A 12535-nucleotide genomic window follows, 5' to 3' on the forward strand; every position below is an offset into this window, starting at 1 on the left:
AGCAAAGTAATCATTGCCTGTCTATTCCAATTAGTGTTGTGTAGTGGTTTCCTCTGAGATTCAAACCTTCCATGTTGGAGTTTCCTCATTAAGACAGAGAACGTTTATAAGAATTAAAAACAAACAAACAAACAAAAAAACCAGCAGGATGTTCTAAGTGAAAGTGAAACATTTCATTCTTCAAGAAATACCTTAACTTCAGGAAGTAAACAACTCTCTAGCTTCAGGAAGGTCCTAAAATTAACAGGATTCACTAGACCTTTCCTTTCCCAAACATATAAGCAGAGATATGTTCTCAGAGGGGCTCTCGGACAGGACAATGCTCATGGCAGAAGTGGGAAGCAGTCAGGCTTCCTGAAAGAGGCTCAGACCTACTGAGCTACCCACAACGGCCATTTTCCAACCTGTCTACATGTCTGTAGTCAGTGTGGTGCACTCCAGGTCTCTAGCTTTCACAAGCTGTCACCCATGCTGGAGTGAGCCTTGAGGATACAGCTTTCTTTGAGTCTTCTGCTTCTATAAGTTATACCTTACCAATATTCCTGTGAGTAACCCCAATCACACTCATCAGCTTGGACTTAGGTGGTATCTTGCTTTGGTCTGTTGTTGGTTCTCTATCTGATTTGAGTAGATGTTTGTATCCCCAGGGATATTCCCACACAACATGGCACTGAATCAGTTTGACTGCTGTTTGTCAAGAGTCCTTGCATTGTGAAAAAGAGTGTCTCATCTGAGATTACAGAAAAAAAGATCTCACAGCAGCCGTAGGAGTGCAACTGTAAGCAATAGCATTGGATCTAAGAAATAGGGATGCAAATCATCAGTGCTTGTTGTAAAGATATGCAGGAGATTAGAGCAAAGCATGAGGCTTTTGTATCAATATTGCAATTTGCATTGGATTCCATATATTGGATATGGCCTTTTATGAAGATGTTATTGAGCAAATAAGGAGTTGGTGAGGTTTTTCCTAGTTATTCTGCCCTCTGTATTAGCTTGGTCAGGTTGTTGCTACAAAACATCACATATTAGGGGCATAGAAACATAATTATGATCTCATGGTTATCAAGGCTAGAAGCACCGAGTTAAGTGATGTGAGGGTTAATTTCTCTGAAGTCTCTCTGCTTGGCCTGCTACCTCTCTGTCTGCTCACATGGCCTCTTCTTCGTGTGGCTATTGGAGTCTCTTCCTCTTCTTCACGTTGTTGGACTCAGGGCTGTCCTATGAGCACATTCAACCTCAGTGGCCTACTTTAAAGTCACGCTAGAGGTTAGTGATTCCATCTGGAAATGAAGGAAACACAGTTCAGTCGCTGAACTCTTCAAGGCTGGTATTTTGAATGAAAACCATGGAAATGAGAGGACTAAACTGAAAACCCATAGAGTCGCCACAGCATCTCTTATTCCAGAAATAGACCACAGAAAGGATTCGACTCCACTGTCAATCAAGAAGTTGCTTGTGCCCAACCCTTAGGTAGGATTTTTATTTTTCTCTTGTTTGGGACCAGGTTGAGTTTTCAGATAAGTTCTCTGGTCTGGCTTCCAAGTATCAACTTTCCCTCTGGCTTAAATAGTCTTCTTTCTACTGCTTCCAAGATTTACCTTGGTTTAACCTGGTTAATCCAAACCAAATGGGATTATAAAGCCCCATGACTTTTTTTTCTTGTCTCAATTCAAACAAAGCCTAAAGCAGCATAATACCTCACCATGCCAAAATAGCTCTCTGGCAGAAACAATTGTTGCAAAGTATGCTAAATTTTTGCTGTTTTTTTTTTTTTTTAATTATCCACGCAAATCCAAACCCAGGCAATCTTATCAAAATAAAACTGTTCAGCAACAAAATAACTTGTTGTAAATCATATTAGATTTTTAACTTCTTCTAATTATTCTGAAGTACAAACCAATTTATTCCCCAAATTTAAAGTTGTTTTATTCTCTTGTTTATTAATATTTGATGATTTCATATAAGACATCTTGATTATATTTATCCCCCTCCTAAATAGCTCCCATATCCCCCCTTACTTTTCTACCCACCCATCTTTATGTTTTCTCCTCCACCCCTCACAGACACATCAAGTCCAGTCTGTTTCAGCTGACTACTCTTGGGCATGAAGCCTATCCGTGAGTATGGTTGATATATGAGGTGTTATCCCATTAAAGAAAGCAGACGTTCCCTCTCTCAGAAACAATCTAATGCAAATAGCTTCTCAGCTAGGAGTGGGAATTCGACACCACCTTGCCTCTGTGTTGGAATTTTGTCTGTCTTGAACTTGCGCGGGCTTTGACATACCTTCATGATTGCTGTGAATCCATCTATGCATCTATGCCCTGTTGTGTCTAGAAAAGTTTCCTTGAAGTCATCCATCACCTCTGGCTCCTGCAATCTTTCCTTCTTCTGCATTGCTCTCTAAGCCTTGAGGTTAAAGTGTGGAACATTTAGGGCTGAGCACTGTCCAGTCTCTTTTACTCTGCAGGTTGACCAGTTGTGGGGCTGTGTTATCTACTGCAAGAAGGAAGCTTCTCTGATGAGGATCAGGTGATGTACTGATCTATGGCTATACCTGTAAGTCACTAGGAGTAGTTTTATTGCTGTGTCCACTTAGCAGTACAATAGTAGCAGGTATTTTACCCAAGCCCATGACCTACTTAGCTACTGGTTCTTGGTCTCATTGACAGTAATGTATGGGTTCTATCTCTTGGAGAAGGCCTTGAATCCAATCAAAATGAGGTTGGTTACTTCTGTAATATTTGTATATTACAGAAGTATGTATTTGTATAAATGTAACATTTATGCCACTATCTCATCAGTGGTCAGTTCTTGTCAGGAAAGCCTTTGTTGTAGCTCACAGAGTTCTCACCTGCATGAGACTGAGGATTGTTTTTCTCCTCTAGTAGTGTGTATGAGGCAACTTCCAGCACTATGAAACTAGATAGTAGAAATGAAGCATCCATTTGAGTAATAGATAGATTTCTCCATGTTCATTACTCAGGTACCTGATGTCTTCAACAATAAGATCTGTAGTGGTTTGAGTAAGAGTGACCCCACACACACACCATGAGCTCCTGCATGTGAATGCCTACTCATCAGGGAGTGGCTCTACTTAGAAGGATTAGGAGGTGTGGTCTTGTTGAAAGAGGAATTGCTTTATTGAAGGAAGTGCATCACTGGGGGTGGGCTTTGAGTGTTCAGAAGCCCAAGCTAGGTCTAAAGGTTCTCTTCTGCATGCATAGCTGATCTACCCAAATCTTTCAGGAAATGCTGCATTGGCTTGGAGAACAACCTAGAAGGGAGAGGATTCACTGGACCAAATCCAGCCTTTCTGAAATGCAGTCAATTTGGCATATCTCACTGATAGCAAAAGGGCTCATAAGGAACAGTAAAGAGAAAGGAAGGAAGGAAGGAAGGAAGGAAGGAAGGAAGGAAGGAAGGAAGGAAGGAAGGAAGGAAGGAAGGAAGAAATGAAAGAAAGGAAAGAAAGAAAGAAAGAAAGAAAGAAAGAAAGAAAGAAAGAAAGAAAGAAAGAAAGAAAGAAAGAAAGAAAAGAAAGAAAAGAAAGAAAGAAGGAAAGAAAGAAAGAAAGAAAGAAAGAAAGAAAGAAAGAAAGAAAGAAAGAAAGAAAGAAAGAAAGAAAGAAAGAAAGGAAGGAAGAAAGGAAGGAAGGAAGGAAGGAAGGAAGGAAGGAAGAAAGAAAATATCATATAATAAGTTAAATAATAGGTCTATGGACATTATTCAGTGAATAGAATAAGAAATGAAGGCAGTCATGACAGCAATCTCTTCTTCAAAGTATTAAGTCTGTATTCCTTTTGGGGGGGGGGACACACAGAAACCTTTCCCTGTGCTTGACTGTTAAAATGTGCCCATATACCTGGGACTTTAACCTAGAACTGAACTGTTGGACATTGCTCATGGCACGGTTGACCAAATACTCTATGTGTTGCACCAACATTGCTATTCAGGCTTCTTACTCCTGCCAAAGTAGGAGGTTTTCCATTTCCCAGAATTTGATATTATCTCAATACTTGATTTATTTTACTGTTTTTAAAAGCAGATTTTTTTGGTGTAGGTCATGTTACCTGAGTTTACACTTTCTGGACAGAGTTGGAAGCAACTTCATGTTTGTATTGTCTTGTCAGCTTGTACTTTCTGTAAATGTCTTATCTATTTTCTTGGCATTTAGTTTTGTTTGTTTGGTTTTTTTGTTTGTTTATTTTTGTTTCTTACTTGGATATTTGGTTCTTTTCTTGAAGATTTGCACAATTTCTCACACACTGTAAGTTGTAATCTGTCAGGTATTTTAGGATGAAATCCTCTATCAGGCAACTGTTAAGTTTGCATTGATCTATCAGTATTTTTCCCTTTCTTTTATAGCAGGCTTAATAAAGCTTTGCTTGACAGAAGGATATCTTGTGAGTCTCCATTTCTCTCTAAACCCATTCTATAGTTTTAAGTTTCACAATTAGGCCTTTAATTGATTTGGAATTTGTTGTTATAAGAAGTGTAAACTTCTATTTTAAATTCAATCTTCTCGAAGTCTTTTTAATTTTGACATAAGTGAATACCCATCCTCTTATTTTTGATCCATTAGCTTTTTCCATGAAAAACTGGGTTTCCATATTAAGCATTTAGCTATCATGTATATTCTGTATATTAGGTATAGAGTAATAGATCATTCCAAAATTCTTTATTCTGTTTATTTTATGTGTCTGTTCCTGCAGTTTTACTATGCTGGTTTTAACTAATTTGCATTTGCAATGTATTTTAGTGTCTTGAAGGTATCAAAAGTATCTTTTTTTGCTCATCGTTTTCAAAATCCATATCTATTAGATGGTTTTTACTATATAATTTTTAGTACAACATTAGCACATTCACCTAGGGTTTACCCTAAAATTACCATCTTTTTTGTATTATTTGAGCTTTAAATAGAATTGTTTCTCTTTATTCCTACATGTAATTTAATTCTCTGCTTATTTTTTTCCAAAGTCCTGTTAAAAGTATTGTTTCTCTTCCTATAGGTCATGTATAGTTTTATTAATCTGTAGTTACTTCAGAGCTTTTAAGTTCTGATTTTAAATGGTATTTTTATTCTTATATTCTTTGAGTTTACTTTAAGTGCTATTGGCTCATTAAGTTGTTCCCAGTTGTTTTTCTTGGGTGTATGAATCATTAGCTGGCCCCAGACTCAAGCTCCACTTGCTTCAGCTTCCTTAGTACTGGACTTATATAGGAGCTGACGTAATCGGCATGTATCACCACACTCAGAGGATTATGTGTGCATGTGTTCATGTGTGTATATGTGTGTGTACTCACATACACATGCATGTGGGGGCTAGGAATCTATTTAGTCTTTTTTCCTCAATCACTTTTATATTTTACTTTTTGATACAGGATTTCTCTGTCAGCCTGGAGCTCACTGGTTGGCCAGCAAAATCCAAGAATCCTCCTGTATTTACCTCCATAATACGGCATTACAGGCACTTGCTGTCATGATGTGGTGTTGTTTTCTCTGTTGGTGTGCAGATTTGAATCTGGGTTCTCCTGCTTGTACAGTACATACTTTACCCACGTGCCTCCCAACCCCCCACTCAAAGGTTCTTAATTCTAGTTTCTCATGTCTCTTCTTTATCTGACTCCAGACGCTGGAAGTGGCTAAAGCTTGTGGACTACTGAAAGCTCCTCAGCCCTAAGCTGTTATCTGTGCCTGTTCTGCCTACTGTCTCTCTACAAGGCAGTCATCCTCACTTTCCTACACCCACATTCTCCTTCATGAAATTCTTCATTCTGACCCCAGTGCAGTGGAAAGAGCATCCAAGACACCACGGAATGCTTTTGAGGCATCACCCCTATGCACTGTGAGCACCAGCCTTGCAGACAGAGATGTGCTGCAGGGACACACAGCATGGCAGGTGGTTCCTCCACTCAACTCAGCCTTGCCCTAACTGCACTCTCCCTGCTGTGCCCAGTTCTGGCTTCATCTCTTCTGGTTGCCTTCTCAGGAATGTGCTGGGGCGCCCCTGGCATCCCTAGCTGTGACTATTCACTAGCTTCATTTTATACCTTGTGTCACTTACATGCGGACATTTACCTTCTGTCTGTCTAGTGTCACTCTTCCAGCCTGACCCACAGTTCACTTCTTGTGTCCTTTCCACTCATGGATAAGCTGTTGCCATATCCCATAATGAACACTCCTGTGACTTTCTCTATAGAAGTCGGTACTCCTCAAATGACTTCAAATGCTCCTCCATCATCCTACTGTCTCCAGTCAGCAGCCCTTCTAAGTCATGATTTCTCATGCCTGGATGTCTGTTGTGCTTGCTCTTCTCTTTCTATTGTATACAACATTCTCCCACTTTCTTTATCCGTTAAGCCCCCATTTATCCTTAACTTGGGAAGTTACTAATTCTTTCTTTTGTGATTCAATGGTTGAGTGTTTACATTTGCATTATTGTCTTACCTTACTTTTGGCTAGCACTTTTTTTTTTAGGTCTGTCTGTCTGTTCAAACTAATTTATTATAGTAGAAAATATTAAATTAAAGATCCTGGCAAGGGGGTTTCTATCCCAACTCTGATTATTGGTTCCCTGGATATAACACACACACACACACACACACACACACACACACACACACAGCCTTTATATTTACAATATACTTTAAGCAGCACAGTAGCTTACCATCCACGCTGTTGAATCTGCTTTCCTAATGATAACCCCAATGACTACTTACCATGTTTCATCTTGGCTGCTCCTCACTCCAATTGGGCAGCATCAGGACCATGCTTTCCCCACTCTTAACCCATGGCCACCGTCCTCTTTCTTCTCCTGCACCTTCTTCCTTTATTGCATAGTGGCTACTTCCTCCTCTTCCCTCTTCATGGTCTTCTCCCTCCCCCAAGCCTTTGAAAACCCAGCTCTCTTCTGCCCAGCTACTAGCTGTTGGCATCTTTATTTGCCAATCACAATTAACTGGGGGAAAGGGCCACTCAGCATATTACAGGTGGACTCTCTGGTCTTTGGAGTAACCAGTCTTGGGGACCCCAAATTAGCACTAGAATACAAGCTGCATTAGGCTACCCCACTATACCCCTTTAATTGTTTTCCTTTCTGGGAAGTTGGATCATGGATAGGGATCTAACTTGTGTTAAAAAACAAAGAGTTTGTGTAACATAAACCATATTTAGAAAGATGGGCTTGGTGTTTCTATGCAAGACAGTTGGTAATAAAAGTCTTTAATAGGGTACCCAGAGGTGAATACTGTGCCTTATACAATGGTTACATTAGTCCTAGTGGAAATGAGGTCCTCATAGAACGGAGCAGCCCAAGACGATTTTGGGTAGGTGTGGCGAGAGAGAAGAAGCATTTAAATTGGCTCAGAAATTTCTCTTGTAGGTGTCAGGAGAATGACAGGTTATGAACAGGGTTGTATGGGGGAAGTGCCCTTGAAGGAGAGCCATATTGGGCTCACAATTATCAAGGACTTACAACTTCCAAGTCTCACTGGCACGCACCCTTGTGGGAGCCCAGCCAGTACTGGGATGCAGAATGAGCAAAGAGGAGATGGGATTTTAAGATGAGAAGCAGGGGATTTTACTCTACTGGGGAAGACACAGGGGAGAAACCTCCCATGAGAAGCTGCTCCACAGTACACAAAGCAAACAAGGAGAGAGAGAAGAAAGGGCCCGAGCGTTGGCATGAAGCAATTTAATCATCCTGGAGCTAAACTTCAAAGAGTAAAAAAGTCAAGAATATTGAAGTTGCAGTTTTCAAGGTGGGGCGGAAGAAGCTGCTGATCTGGTCAGGAGAGGGCCTTAGTGACCTTCAAGAGAGCCATTTCTGAACAGGTTGAGGGGGCAGGGACACTGCCGGATGTGAGGAGAAGGTGGGCGGGAGGAAGCAGAGGGCGCAGGTGCTCTCTCCATTCCATGGAGAGTTTGGCCTCGTGGGAAGGGTAGGCAGGCTGAGAGGCGAAGAAGTTATGCTATGTGCTGTAGAGGCAACTACCCCGCCTCTCCCTCGGCACCCAAACAGCAGACCATCCAAGCCAGGTGGCACCCTCTTCTCAACTCTATCCTGTTTTCTCTGTTCTCTGATATCCCTGGGTCCATTACCTTGACTCAGAGAAGACTGCTAACTCTCTGCCCCCTTTCTTTCCACTCTGTTATGGCTGCTTTGTGCTGAGAGCAAAACATCCCAAAACATTTTCTGCACATTTCAAGGGCAAAGATGTAAAAAAAAAAAAAAAAAAAAAAAAAAAAAAAAAAAAAAAAAGCACAAAATTGCCCCAGGCACAGGTCTCAACAACTCTTTCAGTTTCTCTCAGGTAGCTCACCCCATCCTACCCTTCAGCTCCACAGAGCTGCCCCCATGTCTTGTCCATTCTTCCCTTTCCTCCCAGCCTTCTTCACTACAGGAAACCTTTGAGCTTCCACATCGGGGGCCAGATGAATCACACCCAACAGCCACTCTCAGCTTCCCTTTCTAGAAATTCTCAAAGGTCCTTTACTCTCAATGCTGAAAGCTGGTCTTCTGGAATTAGTTTCCTTGACAAGACATACTTTATTGTTTCTTCTGTGTAATAAGCATTACCTTTTGAAAATCAGGGCATGGACAGGAATCATGGAGAATTCTTCATCCTTCAGCCCAAGAGTCTACCTGGTATTCCTCTATGTGCCACTGGAGCTTATCCCAAAATTCTTGCTTAAACCTCTCCGTCTCTCTGTCTCTCTCTATCTCTCTCTGTCTCTCTGTTTCTCTCTCCTGCTCTCTCCATATATGTATGTGTGTATGTGTAAAATATCTACACACATGTATGAGTTGATTTTTTTCTAACATATATCTTCTACACACACACACACACACACACACACACACACACACACGAGACAGATCATGAAGCAGCACCAGTAGCAGCACCAGCTTTCTATCACTTTGTAAGCTCTGTGAGAATATCCCTATATATTATCCTCTCACGCCTACTGCAGACCTATGTCTAAAAACTTAAATTTGGATTATGAAGAAAATGAGCCTCCAGTATAGAAGTGAGTTGAAAGGGTTGAGGACTTGGGCTGACTGTGAAGAGATGGAGTTTTCTATCCCCCAGAGTGGCTCCACAGAAGGTGGTGGGACCTCCATCTCTTCTGGAGTCAGATAGATGATCTGATGTTAGCATCCTCCAGCAGGGTTGAGGCCAGGTGGGGTGCTGTCAGTGTCACAGGTTAGCACTTGGTGGTATTTAATTCAGCACCTAGCAAAAGAACCTTGTCTTATTCTTTAACTGTTTTGCCTATGACTATCTTTTCATTCCAACAAGATTTGACAGTAACCAACAGTGACTGTATGACCTACTGTGCACATAGAGATCTCACATAGCTCTAAGAAAACCCACAAAATCCCTATATGGTTGGTTTCATTTCCTGGCATTAGATTTTTGAATGAGAACTTGAGTTTTGGAGTGAAGAACCTGTAACTAATGCTAGGACAAAGACAGAAGCTGAACCACACCATTTCTACTTGTTACAAAGGCTCTTTGAAAGCATAGATGGACTGCCTCCCACCCACCTTGGTGTCAGCCCCAGCCCCATCCTGTGGGGCCCAAGACCCTGTAGGACCCAGTATTGCTTAGGACATAAACACAGTAGGGTCCAACCCATAGCTCAATATGCACACTTTGAATTAAATGGCAGGCAAATGTACCTTCTTGCTGCTGGGTGTGGAGGAAGGAAAACACCATTCTCGTGTTCCTGCCAGTACTCGGTGCCAAGCTAAGCCCCTGCAGGTGCACAGGCAGAGCTATAAATACTTGCTGCATTGTTCTTCTTGACAGTGCCAAACAACACCAGCTCCTTCCCTAGGGAGCTGATAAATAAATGAGAGATGCCACCCAAACAAAAGCAGGCTTTGCCCAGGGCCATGCCCAGGTGACTCCAGCTATTTTGTGGCCTTTATGGTAAAAGGAACTGAAGACCTTAATCAACCTCATCTGACTACATAAACCCACCCCAGTGCCTTGGCCAAATGGAAGGTAGTGGTACCTGCAATTAACCCTGCTTGTCAGTCTTCAATGAATGCTGCTCAGGTTGGCCTCCTTTATGTCTAAAACACCCCATAGCATCCTCTTAGTAACCTGTAGAGCAGTGGGTCATAGCCCCTCACCACCTAGCTCAATGTCAGGGCGTGTCAGTTCCCTCTCAGTGTCCTCCTCCCATCTGCAAAGAGCAGCGCTGACTCTTTCAAGGCAAGTTGTGGGGGCTCAAAATCACTTGGAGTTCATACAATATCTGGAGCACGACTGGACTAACCCAACAGAAGTTATGGCAACAATTCATGGCAAGGCTAGGATAATGGTGAAGAGCAGTCGACATTTTCCAATCTCTAGAAGGCAGGGTGTATGTGTGTGCGGCAAATACCTTCTTTGAAGTTTGAAAAGGTCAGCGCTTTGCCAGCTGCCTGCTACAGACAAAAGACAGAGTGCTTTTCTCCACCACTGCTTCTTTGTGTCTTACTTGCCTACCTCAAACAAATGACCTGGGGCCAACCCCCTTCTGGGACCGTTCCAGAAGGAAGTGCCTTCTTAGCAGCAGTTTTGTATCTCTTTGGTGCAAGGAGAAGTCAGCCCCTCCTGAAACCACCCATGGGATCCCCTAGATGATCTGGATGGAAAGGATTTAAAATTGGGGTCAAAGTCTTGGGTTCAATTCCTAGCACTCATTATTTGCTGTTTTACCAAAGGTATACTAGTGTTTTGAGCTTGTTTTGCTCTTTTGTGGAACTAATGATAGTAGAATGCATGTTTCAGGCCTGTTACAGATGTGAGTCATGCCCAGGGGTGCTGGAAGTTTAAAGTCTGGCTCTTCATTTCCTAGCTGTGTGGTCTGGTCTAAGTGACTTGAAACCTATGAACTTCAATTTCCATATTTTGCCATGGAATAGATAATGCTGTACATTTCTCTGTGTCGTCATGAGAGTCAAGTAAAATAAGCACAAATGTTTAACACAGTGGAACACAATAGGTTCTTTTCAAATTTAACTTGTAATTATAGATATATGCATTTTATATACATGGCATTATGTTTTTATAATTGTCTTGGCCTTATGACAGTTCCTCAGTCTCTGTTTCTATCGTCATGGAGTCTGTGCTTCCTAAGGTAGCTCATAGCAACATCTAGATTTACTCAAATGAGTAAGCATTTGATTTGGAAACAAAATGTAGGTCATATATAAAGTAATCTCAAGAAGATTTTATACCCAATTTTTCAATGGAATGCACCCCGCAAATTTTCTGCTTTTGTATATTGAACTGTTGAATCTATTTTTCAGTGCAGGGGAATGCCACTCTTTGTCTCTGGACTGTCTCCACATATTGTTATCGCTATGAAATGAGGGTGTGTGTGTGTGTGTGTGTGTGTGTGTGTGTATGTGTGTAAGCTGGCAGTTTATAAATGACATGTGTTCAGGCTGAGCATTGGAAACATGTGGACATGTGTCAAAATGGATCTTGAGAAAAACAAGAGAAGGATCAGAGCAGCACCGAGATTTGAGGTCCCAAGAACACTAAAACATCAGTAGTCAACAAGCTTTGTAAAACAGGACTCATGGGTTGCCAACTATGTGTCTAGAGGCCTGATTAATCCATGCTCCAGACAGATGTATATGACATACCCCCACAGGAGGCCACTGAATGCAGAGGCCTCTTTGCTCATCCAATTTGTTCTTCAACTACTGAATTTGCAACTTATGTAATTGGTGCCTGGGCTGGCTTAGATAGACCCTTGGTAGGCTTAAGCAGAATGTATCTGTTTCTGTAGGTCAAGTTATGTGCACTTGGGTGGAACTTGGCTCTGCTGCCAAATACTCCCATCTACCAGCTATGTGACATGGAGCCAGTTGTTCACATGGTCTGAACCTGGACTCTGCCACATATAGACTCATAATCTTACCATTTATTCCTTAGGGTAATTGAGAGGGCAGTAAACAATCAGGCAAAAATCATGAAATGTATGGCGACCTTGTTTGTCTTTTGTTCTACATTTGTCAAGATGCTGGTCTGTAGCCAAATAGCTTTTATAACCAAATTAAAGTACTCTACAGAAACCAACTCATTTTATTTTTTAAAAATAAAACTACCTATTTAGCTTTTGGGGTTGTTTGTATAAAGGGCCACCAGGGAAAGGAGAGAAAGTAGTTACCCACCTTTCAGCCATACTACCAGCTTCCTTCTGTGATTTATTCTATATGACAGTGGATCCTGAGATCCAATCTATGCCACTCGTTCACATAGCTATACCCCAGGTAGACCAGTTGCCAATTTCCCTTCTGTGAAATAAGCAAATCTTTAGAAAATCTCCAAGGTCCCTGCAAGCTGCAACATCTCATTGCTGTACTGTGTACTCCTGAATCATTATCTCAACGGCAAAATATTTACTCAATCTAATCAAAATAATCAGCTGCAACTGTGACTCATTAAAATGACTAAATCCTTGGCCTCCCCAGGTCTATACGCCTTAAACACTTTGGCAGATTTTTAAAAGAAAAGCAACCTG

The sequence above is a fragment of the Apodemus sylvaticus genome, chromosome 2, assembly GCF_947179515.1.
Source record: "Apodemus sylvaticus chromosome 2, mApoSyl1.1, whole genome shotgun sequence".
Taxonomy (NCBI): Eukaryota; Metazoa; Chordata; class Mammalia; order Rodentia; family Muridae; genus Apodemus; species Apodemus sylvaticus.